This window comes from Spermophilus citellus (assembly GCF_964194105.1).
Source record: "Spermophilus citellus genome assembly, chromosome: 1".
Classification (NCBI taxonomy): Eukaryota; Metazoa; Chordata; class Mammalia; order Rodentia; family Sciuridae; genus Spermophilus; species Spermophilus citellus.
Window position 1 is genome coordinate 193630410 of NC_138182.1, and position 25286 is coordinate 193655695.

Here is a 25286-nt window from a genome sequence, read left to right on the forward strand (position 1 = left end):
TACCTAATTAAAATAAAGAAATAATTTTTAAAAAGCTGCCTTTATCTAGCTGTATCCATCTGAGACTTCCAGTCTTTAAGGATTAAGAGAAAATTGTGAAATTTTTCAGAGGGGAAAAAAATCAGTCGATCAAAGATATAAGTGAGAAAAGAATAAGACTGAAATTGTGGTTAGACTTCTAGGTGGCAATGTGGGTTGTGGAGGAGATTGAGGACTCTTTTCCCTTGCCCCTCATACTCACTAGTATTAATTCTAGTTCTGTCCTTTGGTTCAAATCTAGATGATTATACTCATTACCTGTGAAGAATCTGAAAACTGCAAACTCATGGGCCCGATTCCAAGAAATGTGTATTTCAGATCCAGCAGGTGGGTCTGGGAATCTGTCTTCTAAAATGCTCCTCATTCTGAAGATAGTTGGCTTGGTTCACAGTCACTGACCACTCAACTCCATTAGTTTGGACATGAAACCAGCTAGGACTCATTCCTCCTTGTTCGAGGCTGACTCATTGTGCTCCATCAGAGCCCTTATGAGCCTCATGTGGCCAGAATTCAGGCCACAATAATCATATTCATGACTCTGGTTTCATTTCAGACTAAACATGTCTTAGATGACAAACTAACAAGAGATGTAAAATATTTGGGGAAACTCAATCCTATTAGTAACTGTTATCTTTCATTTCTGACCTGCCAATCATTGTTGGAAGGCTCAAATTTTACAACTAGGATGAAGAGCTTGGGAAGAATTTTGCAGTTAAATTGTAGCTGTTCCATTCAAGTAGAATTTATTTATTATGTGATTTTTCCGATGATAGTTTACAGATTTGTCTTATTTACAGAGAAGGCCCTAATGTTGCCTTTAGTCCTATTGAGTTTATCATTAAAAGAACATCTTGGGGGCTGGGGATGTGGCTCAAGTGGTAGTGCGCTCGCCTGGCATGCGTGCGGCCCGGGTTCGATCCTCAGCATCACATACAAAACAAAGATGTTGTGTCCGCCGATGATTAAAAAATAAATATTAAAAAAATTCTCTCTCTCTCTCTCTCACTCTCTCTTTAAAAAAAAAGAAAAAAAGAAAGAACATCTTGTTGGGTGTGGTGGCACACGCTTGTAATCCCAGCAGCCGAGGCAGGAGGATCACAAGTTCAAATCCAGACTCAGCAAAAGTGAGGCACTAGGCAACTCAGTGAGACCCTGTCTCTAAATAAAATACCAAATAGGACTGGGGATGTGGTTCAGTGACCAAGTGCCCCTGAGTTCAATCCACAGTACAAAAAAAAAAAAAAAAAAAAAAGAACATCTTACACTGACTGCAGTCACTTGAAATAGAGCAGTAACCCCTAGGGTACAGTATTCAATATGGCTCTGAGCAGCAGGGTCAGTTACACACAGGAAATCAAAATCTCTAATTTTGTTGGAACCACACAGTCTTAGCAGACCTCATTCATGCTGTGGAGGATGAGCTTCACTACTCTGAATATTTAGACAAAGAAGGAAGGCAGATTCTGTGCATAGAGCCACCAAGAGAAGGTATGCCATTCTTATAGTTGAATGCTGCAGTGATAAACCAAATGAATAGAACTAAGTTTTTTTTTTTTAACCTCTTTGATTATTAGAAAAGGAAATGTGTGTGGGCAAAAATGCAATGTAAATTCCAAACGCTAATCAGATGGGAAGAGTTTGTATTAGCATTATTTGTTTGTTTTTGTTTTGGAAACAATGGCAGACTTTTCAAGGCTCTCTCCTTTCCTGTTTGAATTTGTTTATTACATTTTCATGTGATGAAATAGATCCGTCAAAAACTTTGGTTGCAGTTTTCTGCCCTGGCTCTTTTTTTCCACCCTCTGTGGCTGTTCTCTCCAATGTGTTTCTTTGTTCCCTTCCTGTAGCCTCTTCTTAAAATTTCTTCAGAATCTCTTTAATATTAAAGAAAAAGGAAAAAAAAACCCAAGAAAACCAAACATTTTTAAACATCAATTTTATTAGTAACCATCACCTTCACATGGCTACACTGAGCCTCTGAAGCATTAATATGTGCAGGTATGATATAGCTGGCAGACCTTTCCTTTGAAGATACAGTAATTCAATTTCTTTGAGATACCTAATAATTAAATAATTTTATCAGAAAAGATGGGCAAATTAAAATTTTGTTTCAAGGAAATCTCTATGTGTTCAATTAAATGTGTGTTGGGATTTCTAATATATTCCTTTCAGGTCCAATAAGTTAGAAATTTTGATTATAGTTCCAGGTACCTCTTGCAGATGTGATTTAAAACTGATAAAAGGCCTATCAAAGAATGCATTTGAGATACTGACTATAATTTTAGGAGTTAATAAAAACCATGACCTTTATATTTCTGAATTTCTTTTGAAACTATGAATATTTGATTGACCTGAGGAAATAAAAACAAATGAAACTTAGTTTATGTGAGAAGTCCAAAGATGGTTCTTGTGATCAGCCCCTAATGATTGTATATCTGGGAAAGAAGAGACCCTAGTAATTCTAATTTAAACTTTGCATATTTGTGATATTTATTTTAAACATGTCAGTAGGTCAGTTTGACATATTTTCCTTTCTCCTTTTTTTCTAACTTGAAGACACATTAAGTACCATCAGTATACTAAAGAAATAGAATAGTCTCATTACCAAAGGATATGCTTTTTTTCATTGTGTCCTATATACATTTGTTCTAAGGTTTCTGATTATGTTTTTTAGTGTTGTTAAATAAGAACTATTAAAAACTAGTGTGGGTACATCTTGGAGATAATAAATGGTCACTTAGACCTCAACGGTAGTGTTGTCATTTGTGACCTGGTGTTTAGGCAGTGTCTGGAACTGGCAGCATTATTGATGGAGAGCTCTCTTTCTGCGTCTGCATAAATTTATCTGAGGTAGATTCGATGTCTGCAGATGTTAGAAGAGTTTTAAAAACTATAGTACTATTTCCTCCTTTGTTCTTTTTATCATGACTCTATTGTGTAGAAACAGTTTTGAATACTTTATCATGTTTAAATATTTATGAGAAAACAGCAAGTTTACACTACAGTTAAGTAAAAAGAAGTGAAGACTAAAAATTTAAAATAGACTGGCACATTTTTGATAAACATGGCTTTTTGCACTTTTTTGCTTCTTTTTATTGTTGGAAACTGTTTCTAGAGAAACTCAAATGAAATAAAGTTAGACGTAGAGTCACATTTGAGATGAATATGGAGGAAATACAGTTCTTTCTTTGTATTTTTGGCAACAAACCATATTCTGCTTCATACAATTATTTTCAACATATCACATTCCCTTTGTAGATTCTACACTCTGAGGGTTTATGGACCTTCCCCAGGATATAGCCAAATCCTTGGCACATAAGTGCACTGATTAAAAAATAAACAGACAACTAAAGTTTCTGCTTTGCATCCTATTGTCAAGATTAGAATCAAATAGATTACAGTCTATTTGAGGAGAAATATTAGGGTAACTGCAACCAAGGCAGGTTGAAGTAGATACTTCAGTGGTGATATGAACAAAATGATGATGGGGCTACCGTAAGAGGACCAATATTAAGGGCATCAGTGTGATTCACAAAGAGAAGTGACATTGAGCCTGAGTCTTTAACAATCAGGAAAATTTCTGCAGACTAAGAAGGTGCAGGAAAACATTTCTAGCTTAGAAGTTGGAGAAAGCACCACCCAAATGAGGAATAGAAATCAGTTCTATAAATGTGGAGCTCATCTTCCTAAAGGCAAGTGGGAGGGTCACAGCACCTTTCTTTTCGAGGGCTGTGAGGAGTTCTGACTTAGTTCTGCCAAGGGAGGACAACCAGTGAAGATTTTTGAGAATTAACACACTGCAGCCAGGTGTGGTGGCATGAGCCTGTAATCTCAGCGACTCAGGAATCTATTTTTCATAAATTCTTTCCAACTGTTATATAAACTTTGATTTTTTCCCCATGGATATCATAGATGTCTTGTAATTTGCCTCCAACAAAATAATAATGTATTATGCTGTAATTTTTCTTTTAAAAATAGATAAAATGGTCAGGTGCAGTGGTGCACTCCTGTAATCCCGGCTGGGGAGACTGAAGCAGAAGGACTGCAAGTTCAAAGCTGGCCTCAGCAACTTAACGAGGACCTAAGCAACTTAGTGAGACCCTGTCTTAAAATAAAAAATAAAAAAGGCTGGAGATATGGCTCAGTGGTAAAGCACCCCTAGATTTAATCCCAAGTACAGAAGAGAGAGAGAGAGAGAGAGAGAGAGAGAGAGAGAGAGAGAGAGAAAGGGGAGAGAGAGAGAGAGAGAGAGAGAGAGAGAGAGAGAGAGAGAGAGAGAGAGAAGATACTGTAAATTGTAAGAAGTGAATCTCTGTGGGAGGACCATGACAGGTAGAAATGAAAGGAAGGGACAGCTATAGAAGACAATGTAGATATAACCAGCAGCAAGAGGAAACTGATTGGATATGATCCTGACATTGTTCTCCTCAGAGCTTAGGGTTACTCTTAGTTACAGTACACAGTTGAAATTTCTGACACATGACACATGAAAGACTTCTTGCATCTGCATTGATTCCTTTCTCTTTTCCTGTACAGGGGCTTGCTGTACTCTTCTTGCCATTCTTCATACTCTTGCATATTCTCTTGATTTTGAATATTTTTTTACTATGCCAGATGTACCCTTCTCTTCTCTCTAGTTTCTGAAGATCTACTCAATTCTTAATACCTCATGTCAACTCTTACCTCATTTATGAATGTTTTACAAACTTTGCCTCTCTTGCTCCAACAGCCCCACCCTGTTGTTCTGTGGACTTAGTCTCTCTCTTCTCTGCCTCCCAAAGCAATCTTTTATAGCCTTCCTTTATAAAACGAATCACATGATACTACATATCCGTTAGGATAGCTAAAATAAAAACTTGCAGCAACATCAACTGCTGGTGAGAATACTGAGAAACTTAATCACCCGTGTGTTGTGTGAAAATGTACAATGGTACAGATGTTCTGGAAAAGTTTGAAATAAAGTCTTTAAAAGAAGCTAAACATTTGACTACCATGTGACCCAGCAATTGTTCTCTTGGGCATTTATTCCAGAAAAACAAAGATGTATGCTCACACTAAACACTATACCCAATGAAATAATTTAAGGCTGGAATTGGCTGAGATATCCTTCAACAGGTGAATGGTTGAATGAACTGTGGTAGGTGTATACAGTAGAATGCTACTCATCAATAAAAAGGGACAAACTATTGATAAATGCAATACTTAGATGAATTTCCAGAGTTTTATGGTGAGAAAAAAGCAAATCCCTGAGTTTAAAAATTGTATGAATCCATTTACATAATATTTTTGAAATGACAAAATGTTGGAAATGGATGACAGTGGTTACCAGGAATTAGGGGAATGGGGTAGGTATGGTTATAAAAGGACATGAAAATCACACTTGTAGTGATAGAACTGTTTAATATCTTGGCTGTTGTGCTCAATATGTGAACCTGGACAGGTGGTAAAATTGTATAGAACTAAAAAACTTAAGCACACAAATGAGTTTAAATAAACAGGTGAAATCAGAATAAGATGGAGGATTATATTGATAGCAATACCCTAGTTGTGATATACTGTAGCTTTACAAAATATAATCACTGGGAGACACAAGGTAAATTGTGCAAGGGATCACTCTGTATAATGTTTTGCCATTGCATATGAATCTACAATGGTTTCAGTAAAATTTCAACTAAAAAGAGCCTAATCCCCATGGGATTGAAAATCAGTTTAAATAGCCAATATTTTGTCTCTCAGTGTCTGTTATGGTTTGGATATGTGATGTCCCCCAAAATCTCATGTGTGAGATAATGTGAGAATGCTCAGAGGTGAGATGATTAGATTCTGAGAACTGTAACTTAATTAGTAGGTTAACCCACTTGACTGGATTAACTGGGTGATAACTCTAGGATGTGGCTAGAGGAAGTAAATCTATTTTTCACTAGTATGATAATATAGCCTCAATATTTGTCCCTCAGATTAGTTTGGAAGATGTAATGTGGCTCTTGGAAGCCACATTAGTGTTAGTGTTACCAAGAGAGCCCTAAATGACACAGCTAAAGGGATCTCTCAACTCAATACAGAGGTAGCGTTAATGAGAAAAGCTATTTTACACAATCAGATGGTGTTAGATAATTAACTGCAGTTTGAGGGGACACCTGTGCCATTATAAAAACTTAATGTTGTGTCTAAATTCCTGACAACTCTGCTAATGTTTCTAAAGCCTTAAATGACCTTCACTCAACAAATCAGTGCCATGTCGGACCCCACCTTAAGCTTCAGTGACTTACTGTCTTTATAGTTTTCAGAGACTGAAAACTAGTCAAAAAAGCTGCTGATTGCTTTAGTGACAATTGCAGAGAAATACGACTCTGCTCTCTTGTTTGTTGTTGTCTTAGCCTGGTCCCTGCCGTGTATATTCCTCATCCAGTCATCCACCAACTACCACCATGAAACCTTAGACCAAGCTCTCTTCTTCCTCCTGACATTTACCATGACCCTCCAGCTCATCCTGATGCTAAATACACGTAACTGCCTGTGCCCTGCCAACAGAAAGCAAGATGTTCCCTACACTGACAACACTTTCCAACAAGAAAGTTGATGAGACCTCGATGACTACTTCCCTAAAAGATTTCAGGGTCTCCAGTCCTTGAGGGAGAATATAGTAGGTAGCTGATAGAAATAAGCTGTAGGAACATGAAGTTAAAGGGATAATTCTATAGACTGGTCCTACTATGCTGCCCCCCTCCCCGCACAATGTGCTTTCATCTCAAAAACAATTTTCCTAAGGCCATTTTGGTTTAAGTCAATAGGATATGTTACATTCCTCAGCAAACAACCTGTTATCTATAGAGCTATTTTAATTAAAACAAAGCTCACTGACCATAAAATCTGTAGAAAAGCAAGTTCCAATTAGAACCAGTCATGTCAAGCCAAGGTGACCCACAGTTGCCTTTAGATTTTTAAAAATTGTTCTAATTAGTTATATGTGACAGTAGAATGCATTTTGACACATTATACACAAATGGAGCAGAACTTCTCATTCATCTGGCTGTACAGGGCACAGAGTCACATCAATTGATTATGTAATCACACATGCATATAGGGTAATAATGTTCATCTCATTCCGTTATTCTTCCCACCCCCAAACCCCCTCCCCTCCCCTCACTCCCCTCTGCCCAATCCAACGTTCCTACACTCCCCCACCACCCGGTATGGATCAGCATCAGCTTATCAGAGAAAACATTCAGCTTTTGGTTTTTTGAGTTTGGTTTATTTCACTTAGCATGATATTCTCCGGCTCCATCCCTTTATCTGCAAATGCTGTAATTCCATTCTTCTTTAAGGCTGAGTAATATTCCATTATGTATATATACCACTTTTTAAATCCACTCATCTGTTGAAGAGCATCTAGGTTCATTCTATATCTTAGCTATTGTGAATTGATCTGCTATAACATTGACATGGATGTGTCACTGTATGTTGATTTTAAGTCCTTTAGGTATAAACCAAGGAGTGGAATAGCTGGGTCAAATGGTGGCTCCATTCCAAATTTTCTGAGGAGTTTCCATACTGCTTTCCAGAGTGTTTGCACTAATTTGCAGTGCCACCAGCAATGTATGAGTGGACCATTTTTCCCCACTTCCTTGTCAACACTTATTATTGCTTGTATTTTTGATAATTGCCATTCTGACTGGGCTGAGATAAAATCTGAGAGTAATTTTGATTTGCATTTCTCTAATTGCTAGAGATGATGAACATTTTTTTCATACATTTGTTGATTGATTGTATTTCTTCTTCTGTGAAGTGTCAAGTTCAGTTCCTTAGCCTATTTATTGACTGAGTTATCCCCCCCCCCTTTGGTATCAAGTTTTTTTGAGTTCTGTATATATCCTGGAGAAATGCTCTGAGGTGCATGTGATAAAGATTTTCTCCCATCCTGTAGTCTCTCTCTTCACATTATTGATTGTTTCCTTTGCTGAGAAGAAGCTTTTTAGTTTGAATCCATCCCATTTTTTGATTCTTGATTTTACTTCTTGTGCTTTAGAAGTCTGGTTAAGGAAATCAGTTCTTAAGCGAACATGGTGAAGATCTGGGCCTACTTTTTCTTCTATTAGGTATAAGGTCTCTGTTTTAGTGCCTGTTTTTGATCCACTTTGAGTTGAATTTTGTGCATGGTGAGAGATAAGGGGTTTAATTTCATTTTACTACCTATGGATTTCCAGTTTTCCCAGCACCATATGTTAAAGAAGCTATCTTTTCTCCAATGTATGTTTTTGGCAACTTTGTTTAGTATGAGATAAATGTGTTTATGTGGATTTGTTTCTGTGTCTTCTATTCTGTATCATTGATCTATGTGTCTATTTTGGTGCCACTGTCATGCCATTTTTGTTAATATGGCTCTGAAGTATAGTTGAAAGTCTGGTATTGTGATGCTTCCTGTTTCACTCTTCTTGCTGAGGATTGCTTTGGCTATTTTGGGTATCTATTTTTTTTCAAATAAATTTCATGATTAACTTTTCTATTTCTATGAAGAATGTCATTGGGATTTTAATTGGAATTGCATTAAATCTGTATAACAGTTTTGATAGTATGGCCGTTTTGATAATATTAATTCTGCCTATCCAAGAGCATGGGAGATCTTTCCATCTTCTAAGGTCTTCTTCAATTTCTTTCTTTAGTGTTCTGTAGTTTCCCTTGTAGAGATCTTTTATCTCTTTTATTAGGTTGATTCCCAAGTATTTTATTTATTTATTTTTTGGAGGCTATTGTGAATGAGAGAGTTTTCCTAATTTTTCTTTTAGAGGATTCCTCATTGATGTATAGAAATATATTTGATTTATGGCTATTGACTTTATGTTCTGATCCTTTGCTGAATTCATTTATTAGTTCTAGAAGTTTTCTGGTGGAATTTTTTGGATCTTTTAAATATAGAATCATGTCATTGGGAAATAGTGATAGTTTAAGTTTTTATTTTCCATTTGTATCCCTTTAATTTCTTTTGTCTGTCTAATTGTTCTAGCTAGAGTTTCCAGGACTATGTTGAATAGAAGTGGCAAGAGAGAGAATCCCTGTCTTGTTCCAGTTTTTAATTGCCTTTAGATCTTTAGCATGTCTTTATAATAGTAAAATTTACCCCCTATGGGTTTCACTTGGGTACCTGTGGGTAAGACCACATGCAGTAGGGGTGAAAAATGTGATACAGTCCTACTGTCAGTCAAAAGTTGAGAGATAGTACCTGGGCTTGACTCTGTAGAAACTTTGCTAAGACTCTCAATAAAACTGGAAACATAGGGGATACATTGTCACTTTTTCTCTGAGAGAACCCACTCTCTCTTGAGTGTCTTTTTCCCCTCTACTTTCCCTTCTGATAAACTTTGCTACACTTGTAGTTAAAAAAAAATGATTTGTGTTGGGTGCATTGACATATGCCTGTAATCCCAGGGACTACAGAGGCTGAGGCAGGAGGATGGTGAGTTCAAAGCCTGTCCCAACAACTTAGCAAGGCCCTAAGCAAATTAGTGAGACCCTGTCTCTAAATAAAATGTATTACAAAAAAAAGCTGGTGATGTGGTTCAGTGGTAAAGTGCCCCCTGGATTAAATCATGGGTACCAAAAACAATTTTGTTTTTTGAATTTGGAACTCAGTGGGAAATCAGAGCTACCTTGGAATCTGTAAGATGAAATGTGAACTTACTATTTTTTACTTTTATTTTTTGTGGACAGTTGATATGAGTCATGGAAAACCCAGAGGGATTCTCAGGATGAAAAAGTTAAAGAAGTCCTGAGGTGACCCTAGGCTGATGGTAAATGAATTCCCTTGACAAAGGATCTTAAGTATCGTAGAGCTGTTACTGTTTTGAAATGAGTGGAGGGAAAAGAATTTTCCCAGGGTGTTTCATTGGAGACCAAAAGGTCACCCAGATTTTGTAGTTACCAGTCACATGCAAATCAGAGTTTGGATTAACTGGTGACTCAAACCAAGGAATTTGGAATTGAAAGACATGGACTTGTCCTGATTATTTTATTGTTTGTATTAACTGAAATAAGTATGATTTAATTTTAACATCAAAGCTTAAAGTATGTTGGTAAAACATTTACATTTTTATTATCTTTAGCAAAGGAGATCAGAATAAATCTATACATCTGCAATCTATTAACAATTGGCAGCAGATTTATGTTTGTCATACCAGAGTTCCAGATGTAACCTTTTTTTTTTGTATTTTACACATCTCATAGAACAATCTCACTCAGGTTCATGATTTCTATTATCCCTGTAAATCTGTCCCCCCCCCCCCCCCCAAGGCATTTCCAGTTTAAGCCTGTGTCCTGAGGAAATTCCTAATAGTCCTCCTGTCAGGAACTTGGTTTACCTCTTTTCTGAACTCTAGACTTACAGGTCTTTTTAGACACTTTAGTCTTGAAATAACATAGATTCTTTCTCTTCATTATGCCCAATATTGAACAAATTACTTTCTTTCCTTTATTTATTTATGTATTTTTACTCCTTTGATGCCCTCATCTCCTGTGGTCTTCACATACATGTAGATCCCCCATTGCAGTCATAACCCTTTACATTTTTGGAGTTGTTACTCATAAACTTTTGGGTGCTTCCTTCCCCCATTCATGGAGGATTCTGTGTGGACTCGACCTCAAAGTCTCTTTTCCCTAAGTTCCACCATCTATCCAAAATATTGAAGTCATCTTACGTAGACAATTGTGACAAGCAATCTGCTTTCTAGACACTAAACCCTGCTATTTCTTGTGGAAACTTGCTCAGTGCCAAGAAATGAACCATGATTACTATAACCAGTGGTTCTCATTATTAGTTATCTATTGGAATCTTTTTGAGATTCACTGATTTCCTGATAGTAGTATTTCCCCTGAGAGATTCTGACATAATTAGTCTGAGATGGGGCATAGAGAATGGTGTTTTCTAATTTGCTGGTTACTCTACAGACAATTTTTAAAACATATTTTTTTAGTTGTCAGTGGACCTTTATTTTAATTTATTAATATGCAGTGCTGAGAATTGAACTCAGTGCCTTACTTGTGCTAAGCAAGTGCTCTACCACTGAGCCACAACCCCAGCCCTCTGCAGACAATTTTAATATGCAAGATAACCATGGCTCTAACCACATTATGGCAATCTCAGTTATGTTTGTGATTGGTCCAAGGCAACCCAATTTGAGAATTTCTACCAAGGATTTCTTGGAAAACTTTTTTCATGATAAAAAAATAATTTCCTAAGAAAAAGGTATCTTTTGCCATTTCTATTTATTTTTTGGATGCCATCCTATGAGGTTACTTATAGCTGCTGCTAGCTGTAAACACTGATGGAAGTAAATATTCTTATATTAAGGTCACATTCTGTGAAGACTTATGTATTTTGCTCAAAGCCCACTTATACATTTTGCCACCCAACTTCTGGATCTGGTGTCAACAAACTTTCTATACAGGGTCAGATGGCTTTATGGGCAATACAGTTTCTGTTGCAACTACTCAATACTGCCACGTAACATGAAATCAGCCACAGACAATATAATAAAAAATTGAATGAAGCTGGCTTCCAGTAAAATGTTATTAATGTAAAGAAGCAATCAGATTTTATCTCTGAGCTGTAGTTTGTGAAACGTGCTCTAGATCATCATTAAGAAGTGGCAGGGAGTCAGCTTCCATAGGGCTAATGATGTCTTTGATATTCTTGGGCAAGAGATTAACTTTCTCTTATGGGATAATATAGGACATTTCTGCTGAAGTGGGAATTGAGTGTAGGGGAAGCAAACAAAAGTGTATTACCTGACTCAGGGTAAGAGAGATGACTGTTAGGTGGCAAGAAACTTAGGGTTCTCACAGAGATTTTATATGTTTGTTAATAATGGCAGAGTTTTTGTTTGTTTGTTTGTTTGTTTTTGCTTTGTTTTGTTATGGGATCAGAGAGGAAGAGCTATTGCCTTTTATGAGATTTCAACGAAAATTCATTTTGACAACCTTCAACATTTAGTATTTGAAGATATATATATATATTTGTATATTGCACAGAATGAAATATAATTATAGCACAACAAAAGGTCCAGGTGAGATTTTGATTTATCAGACTTGGAATCTATTAATCCCATACTTAATGGACAGATTTTTCCTCTTGCATGAGTCTTATTTAATATGCATTAAATAAGCATTAAGTAAATTTAGTTTTTGCTGACGTTTATTAGCATAAATTCTGGTCTTTCTTTAAAAGAGTCACCAGTTATGAGCTAGTGTTGTAACTCAGTGGTAGAATGCCTTGCACGTGTGAGTCACTGGATTTGATTCTTAGCACTACATAGAATAATAAATAAAATAAAATTGTGTGTCCATCTACAACTAAAAAACAAAAACAAAAAAATATTTTTAAAAAGAGGCACCAGTTAGTTTTAATTCATCAATTCACATGTTTTAAGGGAAGCCCAATATATTCTACCTGACTTTGTACAAAAAGCCTTCACTGGAATGTTGTATATGCTTAGTTTTTCTGTGTTGTAGAATTTCCCTTGAGTTTTTTAGCTGGACAGTGAGACTCATTAGACTCTCTAGGAGAAGAATAGGAACCCATTGTTTAGATGTATAAATCTCCCACAATTGCCTAAGGAAAGTTGGCAGGATTTCTTTTCTTCCTTATTTCACCTTTATAGCCACATTTGCTTATTTAAATATAAATTCATTTATATAAAAATCACAGAAGCATAGTTATTACCTTTAGGGAAGGTGATCAGGAGCCTGGGTTAGGGAGTCAGAGAGACTTGATTTTGTGTAATGTTTGAAATTTCCTATCTGAATTTATACTTTATAAAAAAATGTGAAGTTACCTGTATTTTAAATATTGCTGGATGTGTGTGTGGTAGGTAGAGTTGGTAGAGTTGGCAGATTGAGGTGGGAAAAGTGTACAATGAAATTTATTTCGGGTCTTATACCTGCTAGGGACCACTGTGTATAATTACATATTTAGCTTTTGTGAATTCTTGCCAAAGATGCATACATCCTGCCTTACTTCTTTATACAAACTCAACCTAAACATGAGAAAACATCAGGCCACAGATCTGTGAAGCTTATCCATTGTGATTTAACAAGTTGGTAAGTGTTATATTCATATGTCCGTTCCAGTACTGTGAAGACCAGCTGCTAGGTTCCAGGTAACCATTTTCAGTATGATGAATCGCTGCCTCCACCTGTCCATACTTGACTGGGCTGGTGGGAGCTGGTGGTGCAGTTGATTGGAAGTTAAAATTACACAGAATAAGTGTCATGAGATAAGAATAGGATCTGGGAGGAGTAATGAGCAAATAGAAGTTATAAAGAAGAAAAAAAGAATAAGTGCAAGTCCTCAGGTAGAAAAAAATAAGTTACAGAGTAGATGATGAGGAAGCCAATTTATAAGGCAGGAGAACTAAAAAACCTGTGTCAAGAGAAACAGAGAGATATATAGAGAGTAACTGGGTTCCTTTCATGGTACAGCCACTAAGAAGACACCTGAATTTTTCTGCGGAGATCCCCTGGAGCTTCCCCTAATTCAACTCCTTTCTTTGTGGAGTTGCTCTTTTCTGATCTTAGATCCCCATGTGGTCTGTTTTTTTTTTTTCTTTCCTTGACTTAGCTTGAGTGAGTCTGTATTCTCTCCCCACCCCCCCAAAAACACCCCCCAACCCCTCCCAAACTAATTCGAACCAATTAAAATTCCTGCTCAAGAAGTCATAATTTTCTCCCCAATACAGGTTGCCTTTAGCTGAGGAAGCTAGGGTGGCATTATCATTTCTAGTGGCTATGCCATAAGTCTTATATTCCTTATTACATGTTAACTGAGGATGTAAAACTTTCAAGAATATTCATGATCAACAAGCGCAGAGTGCAAATGATATGCATAGGTTAACATACAGAAGAAAGTATGCATATGTGAGAGGAAGGGGTAACTGAGCACAGGAGGAGAATACAAGGAATTATCCAGGGTTAGTCCTGGGAACAACTATGAAATAGCCTTGTGTCTTTGTCCATCCCACCCTTCTCAGGCAGACATCATGAATCCCATTTCCAACAGTCTTGGCTCCCCCAACAAATCTTGCTTGAGTTGCCATTGTTATGACCCATTTTTCTTCATCCACACTGTATCTTCTTTTGGGTTGAGATATCTACAGAGATCTGATGGGTCTTGTAAACTAATGAAGCAGTAGGGGATAGAATTTGTTGGTTATTGAAATTGTAGGACATTTTTCACTTCTGGAAAGATGGATTTTTTTTTAAAGTCAAGGAAGACTGCTATATTAAAACTACTCTCAAATCTCATTGGCTTAATATTATATGTTGTATGCTCATGTTACATAGCTGAATGAGTTAAGGGCTGTTGGGTTTGTATCTGGAGTGTCCTCCAAAGTCTCAGGCATTCAGAGGTGGGCCTTTTGGAAAGTGATTGAATCATGAGAGCTCTGACCTTATCAGTAGATTAATCCATTGATGGCTGAATGGACTATGAGAAGGTGGGAACCAGTTGGAGGAATTCAGTCACGGGGGCATGTCTTGGGAGGGTTTATCCCCTTCATCTCTCTCTCCTCCTCCCACCCCCTGCCTTCCCAGTTGCCATGAGCTGAGCAGCTTTCCTTTGCCCCACCCTTCCACCATGGAGTTCCGTCTCAGTCCAGGGCAATGGAACTGGCAGACCATTGAAAATGCTGAAACCATAAGCCAGAATAAGTCCTTCCTCCTCTAAGCTGTTCTTATCAGATATTTTGGTCACAGTGATGAAAAACTGCTCCATGCTGTTATTTAGAGATCAAGCTTGCTTTTGGTTTTAGTTCCACTAGCCCTCCACTGAACATTTTGCATTTGGCTAGGGTAGAAAGTATGAAGAAGGTACATCTATTTTTTTAAGCACTTTTAACCTATGTTATCTTGTCACTTTTTTCTCATATTCCATTGGTCTAAATCCTAAAAGGCTGAGAAATGTAAGGTTAACACAGAAGAAAAAAACATGGCTGTTGGTGAACACCAGAGATCTCCACCATATGCTTTTGTCCAAATGTTGGAAACATCCTACTTACTTTTTTACTTTGCCGCTCTTAGGGTCATAATTATAAGAAATATTTCTTGATCGGAAAAGCTTTAGTACAAATTCAATGATATGTGGTAACTGATTTTCCTGTCAGTGATAAGCACAATAATACCTCTTGGGGTAAGGACTGTGGCAAACACAGCATGCATGCTCCATCTAACAGGGGAAGCCACTATGGAGCTCTAATTAGTACATGAGGAAATCTAGACTTAGTGTTTCCAAGTCTTCCAAATTTTCAAATGAAAATGAAAGTGTGAATTTGTACGTAAAAACATCCCATTTTCAACATGTAGTCTAAATTATAAAATAGAAATTTCCCATTTTGATTTCCTGGAATTTATGAAGTGATTCTCAAGGGAGATGGCATATAAATATCTTGAGTATGAACGTGCGTGTGTGTGTGTGAGGGGGGTGGGGTGGGTGGAGATGAGAGCCAACTTCACTGCAGGTTTTAATATATTTTATTCCTTCTTTTCCCCTTCTTCTCTCCCCATTTATTGCCCTTGACCATGGTGAGGTGTTTGCTGATACAAATATGAGTCTGTTCATAGGTGTTTACATTGTAACAAGACTCTTAAAATATAAATCAAAATAAAGGAATGAATCTTTAACTACAGAATTTCAGGTGGGATTATTTAGGACGATTTTCAGTAGACATTTCCCTGTGATCTTCCAGTCACATATTTTAATTGTTTGTAAAGGTGTGTTGGATGAAGAAAGGTTTTACTTCTGTGAAAACGAAGGTGCCATATCCATACCTTCCTGTGAACTGACTGACTTCATAGTTATGGATCTGTCATGAGCCAGAATGTCCCTGCCACTGTCCTCTGTTCAGTATCCCCTCTATTATTACTTAGCAAGTTTTGGCTCTCTAAGCTGTGAGTGGCCCGTTACTACTGTGGTCTGAGTATTGATGGGCTCCTGTGAACATTTAACATACCTTGTAGAAATTAATGCAGAAATATTAAAATTGAAGCATTGGGGATCATTTGGATATTGCAAAGTCAATGTTCACAGGATACATCTGACCTACAGATGAGTTTCCTTAGCCCAGTGTTTTTAAAATGTGAATTTAAGTGTTGTTAAATGGCATGCAGTCTCCACTTTACCACACTCCCTAACACTCCCTCTCTCTTATGTCCATTTTCACATCTTTATTATTTTAGCCTGATCCTTGGATGCACTTGGTTTTGTGATCCCTGAATGAGTCCAGTGTTCTCATCTCACTGATGATGAAGAGGTATTGGGGTGAGGGTACTGAGAAGGAGACAGAGGTAGGAGGCAAAACAGGCAAAAAGCCAGGATCTAGAAAGAGCTTAGGAAATTAGGAAATTGGGCAATAGGACTTTTCTCCTATGTAAAAAGTATACCAAAGGTCCAAAAGATCTCTGAATTGCCAGGGAGGTGGCAGAGGCTGTTTTTGCTTACCCAGTGACCCTTCCTCTTTAATATTGCTGGATCCTAGACCCTGACTCCCACAACTAAGACTATAAAAATGTTAGACATTTGCTTTCCAGTGCGGGTAGTGATGGTCCTAAAACATACTTTCAATGAGGCATAAGGGGAAATAGGACTGATTTCTTGCCTGACAAAAAGAAAAACTATGTGAGCAGTATTACTTTCATCACTTTAGGTGCAGTTGCAGGAAGGAGCACAGCTGTCTTTTATAATGGGGCAAAAGGTTGGAGGATAAAAGCCAATAGGCTGAAGGGTGTAGGCCCAAGATAGAAAAAAGTCTGGATCCCTGATAATGTTACTGAGCTAATGAACAATTCCAGGGTCTGTGTAGCTTTGGGCTTTCCTTTATTTGAAGGAAAAAAAGAAAACTTTTATATTGTCCCTTTTCTGTTGGGTATTTTGCCAGTTGCAGCCCCAAACATCCTCATAGGTACACCCAGTAGCACTCAGTATGAGCAGAACCAGTGGAGTGGTGGAGATGCAAAGCGACCAATTTAACTGAATTTGAAGGAGAGAAAATAATGTCTGCCATAAGAAGTTTGGCTGTGAGGGGAGGTTGAGAAAGAGGAGATTCCATTCTGGATGAGAGGGCATGTGGGTATTGAGGGTGTAGACTTTGGATTCAGAAAGACATTGGCTCAGATTCTAACTCTATCATTTGTTACTTACAAACAAGTTACTTAATCTCTCTAAGCCTCTTTTCCCTTATCTGTAAAATGAGGATTAAAGTAGAAATGTATCGGAGGTTTGTTATAAGAGTCAAGTGAAGTCACACAGGGTAAGCTCTTAGTGCAGTGCCTAGCAAGTGTTTAATACATGTTAGCTATGATTTAGGCCATTACTATCTTTAGCCTTTTATATCTGCTACTGTCTATCTTCCCCTGGATTGCCCCATAAGTACCTCAAACTCCTGGTGCCTGCTCATCCCTTCCTCCCACCATATGCTCTTAATTTCTACTAATTAGAAAAATGTCTTGAGTGTACCAGAAAGACATGTGGTGTGCTGTATGAAATTGGATGTTTGGGCTTGGACAGATTTAATTCACGGAGTATGATATGTGCTGTCTGGTTATCCAAAGAACCCAATAAAAGCTGATCTCATCCTACTGATTGAGTTTGCTGACACGATTATCATTTCCTTTGACATTTTTTTTTATGATCCAGAATGAATTTGTTGCCAGCATCTTCTGATAGAAGGAATTACTTTTCCAGGAAGTGCAATCATGTTATTTATCAAAAGAAACATTGGACAATCCGAATGGACTTCAGAGCCGCATCCTGAGCCATCTGGCTGACTCTCAGCAAGAAACTTTTTTATCCTTTAGAGACTGAGCTCTAGCAGCAAGCTGTAAACATATTGGAATGAGTTATTCAACTTTGCTATGTGAAGAATAACCCATGTATGTATACAAAAGGATATCTGTAAAGGAAGGAAACAGTTACTGAATGTTTTGTCTGTTTCAGTTGTCTTTCCATTTTAACCTTACTTTTTTTTTTCTTGAAAGATGTTTGACTCTGCTTATGAAGACAATATTTTATGTAATTTACTCATTTATTCAATATTTACTGATCACCTACTATGGATTCAAATTGTTTAAGTGCTGGATTACAGGGCCAAATGAGTCAGATGAGGTTCCTGCTATTGTGAAGTTCGAATCCTGGTCTTCAGGGTTCAGAGAAGATGGACCAGAGTCAAAGGCACTTGGGTATGGCCTAAGGAGGAATGTCCCAGGAAACAATTGCCAGAGTTGTTGTAGAATCTATATTTCTTACTGTCAGGAATGCCATTAAACCATTATAAATTTTTCTATCATAAATTTTTCTAAATATACTTTTTCACTATAAAGTATACAAAGGATACTTTGTATACTCCAAAGTATACAAAGCTCCTATTTAAGTAAGAAGCTGTTATATGGTCTTTTCTGAATAAAGGCAATAATGATTCCTTATTTGGTTTATTGTACAAAATTGGTAAAATCTTAGGCCTCAAAACATAATATTCACATAGTTAACCTATATTTTATAGGTTATCCCAGTTCCCCTCAATTATCATTGTTAAAAGATTTCACTCTAAGTAGAAGAATGAGCAGATTAATTTGTGGAAGAGTTATCCACGCTGGCTTAGTTAAACAAAAACAAACAAGCAGCAGGAGGGAATGTGAATTTAGTGAGATGTTGGCAAAGAATACAAAACAACAGTGAGTCCTTAAGGTAAGTGGATCTCATCCTAATAATTACTGGTAAAATTATAGAAGGTCCTTCACTTACCGTCAAATTGCATCCTGACAACTCATTGTAAATAAAATATATCACAATTTGAAAATTATTTAATACACCTAACTTCAGAACATCATAGTTCAACCTGTGTACATAAACATGATCAGAACCTTAAATTATCCCGCAGTTGGGCTGAATCATCTTATACAAAGCCTGTTGTATAGGGCTGGAGATGTGGCTCAAGCGGTAACGCGCTCGCCTGGCATACGCGGGGCACTGGGTTTGATCCTCAGCACCACATAAAAATAAAATAAAGATGTTGTGTCCACTGAAAACTGAAAAATAAATAAATTCTCTCTCTCTCTCTCTCTCTCTCTCTCTCTCTCTCTCTCTCTCAAAAAAAAAATACCTGTTGTATAAACACCCCATGTAATTTATTGAATACTGTACTGAAGGTGAAAACTAGAAAACTAGAAATGGTTGTATGAGTGCCTTTTGTACCATTATAAAGTTGAAATATTGTAAGTTAAACCACCATAAACCTGGGATCATCTGTAACTATTTTTGGGGAAGAATAACAGGAACAATCAATTCCATTTGAGGGTAGTATTTCAGGCAGGGCTGGGGCCTTCCAGGAAAATGAGGCAGTGGTAAGGCTGCCCTTTAAACACTGATTCTTGCAATAAGTCAGAATGATTTCAGATATGTGGCTCAGAGTAACAGGCATGAGTTCATTAGAAGGGATAGAAAAGGGGAAAAGGGGACACTCTCAAGGGAGAGAGTAGGTCCTCTCAGAGAGGAGGGAGAGGGTGTGCCCTTCCTGTTCTCCAGTTTTATTGGGGGTCCTAGGAAAGTCTCCAGAGAGTTCCACCCAAGTCCACATCTTGACTTTTAACTGATGGCAGGATGACATCAGACTTTCAAGTCCCCACTGCCATTACAATTCTAGGTCACTTTGGCCCATGCTAACCTGTTTCAATTGGAACCTGTTCTTAGAGATTTTATGGTTAAGAGGAATTATATTTATCTCCCTGAGTTCTGAAATCTAGTCTGTGCAAGGGTCACAGAAGTCCCCCCTTTCAGGGTGACTTGAGCTCTTCTTATCAGCATTTTGGGGCCTGCACTGCATTCCTCCTATAGATGACAGGTAGTTTGTTGAAAAATGTAACATCCTGTGGACTTAGCCAGTCAGGACTACAGGTAAATTGCTTTGTAAAAGTGAAAGCATATGGGGTCAGCATGTTGGGCGCAGTTAACTGAATTAGTCCCTTAACCTCTTGTTTCTACCAGTTATGTCTGTCTGTCCCCTATCAGTTGGTATTTGGATGTGAGGTTTGTAATTACAAGTTGAATAACTTAAGAAATCAGCCAGTCGCAAAAAACAAAAGGCTGAGGAGTGTTCTCACTGATATGTGAATGCTAACCCATACCAAGGGAAAGGAGGGAGAAGAAGTATAGAAATTCATTGGATTAGACAAAGGGGGATGAAAGGAAGAGAGGGAGAAGGGAATAGGAAAGATAGTAGAATGAATCAGACATAACTTTCCCATGTTCATATACGAATACACCACCAGTGTAACTCCACATCATTTTCAACCACAAGAGTAGTATCAAAATTGTAATGGGTTGCACCCCATGTATATGTAATATGTCAAAATACACCTTACTGTCATGTATATCTAAAAACAACAACAAAAAAAAATAAAGAAGCAGAACACACATCCTTACAAAAAAGAAACATAAAATGTGGCATTTAAAATTTTTAGCATGAATATTTGTGTGTGTGGATACTGATTCTCTCTTTATAACATGCCTATGTTTTTAATATAAACATTTTTCTTCTCACTTTTCTTAGAACCACACCCTTTTCTGAAATACCCTACATGTCTCAAGTTAATAACTAGGCTTCCTTAAAGAGTCTCCATTTAATCAAAGGTCTTATCCTGTCCAGTCATGGTCCTTTTTAGGGACCTTAGAAAAGGGAGCAAAGCCCATTCTCCCCCTCTCTGAAATTCTGAAGCTATAAATATGATACTTGGTGGGAGGGGGTTAGTGCTCATGTTTCCCACATGGCTTGGTCTGCATAATCAAAAGATGAAGCAGGAGCCCAGGGGAGCAGGATAACAGCGAGAGTCCTTGGCTTTAATTGTTCTCAGGTTTGGTGCCAGATTTCTGTTCTTGAATTGTGTAAGACATACTGCTATCCTGATTTCCCCTTTTTCATTAAGCTAGTTCAACTTGTGCCTCTGTCACATGCAATCAAGTGATTCCTGACTAATGCAATCACCCCTACTATTGCCCAGTATAAGCTCTTCCATTAATTCTGGCTCCTCCTTCTACTTCCTGAACCCCTTTTGTGTTCCTTCCTCCATACCTCTGCATTGTGACCATGTCATTCTTTCCTCTCTGGAAGCTCAATCTTTACTAGAATCCATCCAAGTCCCCCTATTGTTGCATATCTTTCTTTGCCTACCTCAGCCCTCAGTAACAATTTTAGGATTTAGTTAAGTTGAACAGCAATAGTTCTTACAGTGACAAGAGGGACGATAGTTCTATAAAGAGATGCTATTGTATGGTATTTGTACACCCTATTTTTCAGGGAGGATGTATTTTAGAAAACAGGACCACTGACTTAACTAATGTCACACAGGATTGTTACAGAATAGCTGTCAGTATCAAACATTCCTGGTATTTTATACTGATAATACTGCTTCCATTTTCTTCAAAGGACTGGCAATCATGTCATGCTATTGACCCAGGTTTCCTCTAGGTGTTTTTCAAACGACAGTAGGTCAGTTGTCCCATACTGTGAGATCTTTATGATGCCCCTCTCATGTCACCATGATTCTACCAAACTCTGAATTTACTGAGCTTTATCCTTTGTTTTCATGTGTACTTCTTTGAGGGGAACACCAGCTGCCTTACAGCTTGTGTAAATGTAGCATCCATCATGACATACTCCTTGCTTTCTTTAGGGCAAGGGCAACCCTATCACCTTTAAACATTGTGTTAGCCATTAAGGGGTAAAAGCTCTTTACCAGACCCCAAATAATTGGCAGAAATAAATGAAGATTGAGGCCTGAGGACACCAGAAGAACACACTCACTGCAGGAGAGCAGAGCTGCACACTCAAGGGGGAGGGATTTTGCAGTATGTGCAAAGACTCTTGCTGGCCACATGCCCAGTTCAGTGCTTGGAGCATGGGAGATGTTCAGTGCTAGAGAACTGAAACCACATATACATTGCTATCTGTATATGTGCATTGGGGAAATCTTTCAGAAACAAAATGCTTTATAACAAATTGTGGGTGGGTAAGATGGAATTAAACCTGGAAGCCTGATGACATGTGGAGAATTAAATATAAATACATATCCCATATTTATAAATTTTTCAATAAACACAAATGAACTCTAAGACGCAGAACCTTGATTTTGGGCTTGTGAAAAGAAATGAGAGATTCTTAAAGGTGAAAATTTAGATCACAAAAATAACAGAGCACAAATTAGAATATAAAGGCAATTGTAAGTCTGAGCAGGAATGATCATTATTCTCATTAATGAAGACAGCAAATTAGAAGGAAATCTCATGATAAGCAGCATGGGGGAAGACAGAAAAAACGTAAAATTTGGGTCACAGGGTTTGGCATGCTGGTGAGAGAAGCAGAATTGCTTTCTTAGAAAACAAGACTTGTGGGCAAATAAAGTATGCCTCAGTGAAAATCCTGACAGACCTCCTTCCTGGTCAAATGACTCTGGCATCTGTATTATTTTAAAATAGCTTTTGGTAGCTCAAAAAATATGGGAAAATTTTTTTTTCCTCCTCAGAAAAAGCTAACACTTGCAAATATTACATGTAGATAAGAGTGCACATCACAGGTCCATTGGGTTTCATCTTAATAAGAAGTTACAACTATCAAAAAATAAAGAAAGAAAGAAAAAAAAGGTAGAAAATTTGCCATGCAGGGAAAATTGTAAATTAAGATTTCTGCCTCTGGCACTGCAAGATCAGAAGAAATGCTGGGGGATGGATTTGTGAGAAACGAGTACAATAAAATACAGAGGAAAGAAGCCTCTCTTCCTATTGTGCTCTTGAGGTGACAGCATGAAATTGTCACAACCTAGTTAATTCATTGCAACTCCATCACGTCTCTCCCCAGGGCCAGCAGGGCCAGCTTCATGGATGTGCAACCTGGTATAGTTGCACATGGCCCTGCCTCTGGAAGGGGACCCATCCTTGGTTTAATTTTTTGTTATTGCTGTCTTGAAATTCTTCATAATTTTATCTTTGTGCTTATATTTTATAGTGTAGTCATATGGGACAAGGAACAAGCACATGAGTAGAGGAGACTCTCCAGGTGTAGGCTTTCAGAGATTCAGGCACCACTAGCATAGGCAGTGTATGCATTGAGCATCTGGCCAGGTATGCACATGCCTGGGACGGTCCAGTATGCTATGAAGTACCAAAGGTGGGGAGGACAGCGAGGCCCAAGACCTGGGCCTAGATTGGCAGTGGTAATAGCAGCCATGGGCCTTGGAATAAGGAGGGTATGTCAATATCGTAGGACGAGGACCTGAGCTATAATTTGGACTTGTGGTGTATCTCTAGAGCCAGTCATGTGGCTTGTGCAGAAATAGTTTCTCGCCTGAGCACTGACATAGGAACTTCTATCCTAAAAGCAGTAAATTTTGTCAGTCAATAATTAAAAACTTTATTCATACACAATGCCATTGTAAGAAAGCATATCAGGAGTTTATTATAATTCTTCAAAGAGTTTAGAATCCCTGGATTTGAAAACTACTTCAATGTTATTGAAAATCAAATATTCACAGACATAAACTAAATTTAAAGATTGTCAAATTGAATAGAAAAAAATTTCATATTTTTACGTGAAGTTTCATATGAACAATTATTGAGGAAGAGGATTCTAAATTAAATTTTACTTATAATTGAAGATACAGTGATAGACTATATAAGCAGATGTTTTGAATTGTTTACAAATTAATGAATGACATAACTTTTGATTTTTGTTACAATCTCCATTTCAGAAAATGCTAGAGTAAATATTAAAATGCCATTGAACATGTAATTAACTTACACGTGAAATTAAGTTCAGACTTTCTTGAAACCAATTTGTATGAGGAAATAAAAATCTTTTGTAAAAAGTTTTTTGAATTTAAATATACTAAAATTTATATTTCAAAATAACTTATGAAAAATTTATTCCGGTGTTGACATAGTCTATCAAATGCTCATTACAGCTCTAGTAAGAGTTGCATAAGCAGAATGATCTTTCTCAAAATTAAATGTTATATATTTATGATCTTTATTTTGCCAAGAGCAACTCATGTGACTTTCAGTTATATCAATTACAAATTAAATATTCTGATGACCTAATAAATGAATTTGCAACAAAACAAGTAAAAAATTCTTATGATAAATCAAGATACCACTTTTATGTGGGAGAGAAATAAGCTGTTATTTTGGGTTTCTATTGACATTGAGTCTAATCCTGATTTGTTGACCTATATTGCTTATTACATTTTTTTCCCACGTGCTGAAATATAGTTGCTTCTCAAATTTAATGTTCATATAAATTACTTGGATTCCTTGTTAGATTGCAAATTCTTATTTGAAGGTGTGGAATGGGGCATTTCTAAAAAGCTCCATGTAGATAAACATTTGGATAGCAAAATTTTCACAAACCATGTTAATTGTAGTCTCTTCCTAGGTTGGGGAGACATCTTTTAAAATTAATTAATTTTAATTGACAAATACTTATAAATTTAGTCAATAATACTGTATGTGTACCTCATGTACAACATGATATTTTGAAACATACACACATACATATATAGTGGAATGGATAAATTGAACTACTTAACATAGGCAAAACCTCATATACTTTATTTATTTGTTTTTTTTTAAAGAGAGAAAGAGAGGTAGAGAGAGAGAATTTTAATATTCATTTTTTAGTTATCGGCCGGCACAACATCCTTGTTTGTATGTGGTACTGAGGATGGAACCCGGGCCGCACGCATGCCAGGCGAGCGCACTACTGCTTGAGCCACATCCCCAGCCCCTATTTATTTGTTTTGATATGGGATCTTGCTGTGATGCCCAGGCTGGCTTTGGATTTGCAATCCTCTTGCCTCAGAATCCTGAGCAGCTGGGATTATAGATGTGCACTATAGCACTCAGATTTATATACTATACTTTTTTGTGTGTGTGTGTGGTGAGAAAACTTCACATCTACTCTTAGCTGTTTTCAAGAACATAATATATTGTTATTGACTATAGTCACCAAGTTGTACAAAGGATTTCTTGAACTTATTCCTCCTATATAATTGAAATTGTGTCTTTTGACCAACATCATCTCAGCCCCCATCCAACTGCCCCCAGCCACTGGTAACCACCAGGCTTCTCTCTTGTTGTATTATGTCAACTTCTTTTAGATTCCACATGAGTGAGTTCATGTAGTATTTGTCTTTTTCTGCCTGGTTTCTTTCACTTAACATAA

The 25286-nt window shown here is 37.3% G+C and overlaps 1 long non-coding RNA gene across 1 annotated transcript in view; it reads left to right on the forward strand.

Moving 5' to 3' along the window:
• Positions 1 to 1380: 1380 nt before the first annotated feature.
• The window catches only part of LOC308656298, a 94827-nt gene continuing 70921 nt past the window's right edge, over positions 1381 to 25286 (forward strand). Inside the window, exon 1 of the long non-coding RNA XR_014023686.1 lies at positions 1381 to 1527. This is a non-coding gene — a long non-coding RNA (uncharacterized lncRNA). The remainder of the gene's footprint in view (positions 1528 to 25286) is intronic.